Below are 1,682 nucleotides of genomic sequence, written 5' to 3' on the forward strand. Positions count from 1 at the left end.
AAGTAATTCCATCTATGCATGACTGGACCATTGTCTGACTTACGTGAATTACATTCAAACCTGTTGCTTTATCTGCTATTTACTTTATCTATTTACTTTCTTGCACTGCACTCACATCAAATATTCTTGTTCGCCTTAGATAAGCACCTTAACAATAGAGTTGATAGATTGACGATTGGTCTCTGTGGTTCGATAATCTTATATATTACTTCGATAGGTTGTGCACTTGCTGTTCTATATTTAGGCTATACGTAACAGACCCATCAAGTTTTTGGCGCCGTTGCTGGGGACCAACTTCGTCAAATTTCATACCCTATTGTTATCCCGTTTAGACTAAGGCTATTCTAGCCAGGTGATGCGTAGAAATCGTAGCAGCGTTAACCTATTAAACCCTTTAGTGGAACCCGAACGTTATGCCCGAGCACGTCTGTTTGCCCTTAAGTTAGGGAAAGCTATGGCCGAAGACCGTAACCAAACACCGCTTAAAGAGTTTGCTCAACCATATAATGAGGAGCCTAGTTCCAGTATAGTAAACCCTGCTATAAAAACTTACAATTTCGAACTAAAGCCCTCACTCTTACAATTAGTGCAACAAAATCAATTCGCTGGCCTCACTTCTGAGAACCTGAATCAACACTTAAAATTTTTTATCCGATTAGCTGACACTATTAAGTCAAATGGTGCTTCATCTGAGGTGATTCGTCTAAGACTATTTCCTTTCTCCCTCAGAGATAAAGCATATGACTGGTTAGATTACCTTCCAACCAACTCAATAACATCTTGGGAAGACCTTAGGAAAGCGTTCCTTTCTAGATATTTTCCCCCAAGCAAGACCGAAGCCCTTAGAAACTTGATCATTAGATTTACTCAAAACCAAGGAGAATCACTTTTTGAAGCTTGAGAGAGATACAAAGATCTTTTAAGAGCTTGTTCACACCATGGCCTAGAGCAATGGTTGATCATACACACCTTCTATAATGGACTCCATTATAATACCAAAATGTTTATCGAAGCTGCTGCTGGTGGTGCGTTGATGAACAAACCTTACCCTGAAGCTTGTGCCCTAATAGAAGATATGGCCTAAAACCAATACCAATGGGGAGCAGAACAAGCGATAGTGGAGAAGAAGGAATCCCAAGAAAGAGTACATGAAATTAGTTGCATGGACATGATACAAGCCAAAATGGACGCTCTAGCCTTAAAAGTCGAAAATATGACTCAAAACCCTTCCACAGTGGCTGCAACCCAATCGGAATGCGAACTCTGTGGAACCCAAGGACATCAAACTTGTGATTGCAACTTTCTGAATGAGTCTACCTCAGACCAAGTTAATTACACCCAAGGAAACCCTTTTTCTAATACCTACAATCCTAGATGGAGGAACCACCCGAATTTTTCAACAACAACCCTATCTAGAATCCTAGATCCTCGAGACCGCAAGGTTTTCAAACTCAAAGACAAAATCAACCTATGCAAGTTGTACCACCAAAACCCAGTCTCAAGGAAACCATGGATAATTTTATCCAGTCCCAGACTCAACAAAATAAAGAGTTCCTAAACCAGAACGTTCATGTAAATGTGCTGATAACACAACTAGGAACTAAGTTAGACCAGATGATGACCCATAATAAGATGCTTGAAACTCATATCTCGCAAATAGCTCAAACACGGACCGCACAAAC

General features: G+C 40.3%; 1 non-coding gene across 1 annotated transcript; it reads right to left on the reverse strand.

The window, feature by feature from the left end:
• Positions 1-838: 838 nt before the first annotated feature.
• Positions 839-945, reverse strand: LOC131637007 (small nucleolar RNA R71). Its single transcript, XR_009294252.1, has one exon. It is a non-coding gene; the product is annotated as a small nucleolar RNA R71 (small nucleolar RNA).
• Positions 946-1,682: the final 737 nt, after the last annotated feature.

This window comes from Vicia villosa, unplaced genomic scaffold (assembly GCF_029867415.1).
Source record: "Vicia villosa cultivar HV-30 ecotype Madison, WI unplaced genomic scaffold, Vvil1.0 ctg.001887F_1_1, whole genome shotgun sequence".
NCBI classification, from domain to species: domain Eukaryota; kingdom Viridiplantae; phylum Streptophyta; class Magnoliopsida; order Fabales; family Fabaceae; genus Vicia; species Vicia villosa.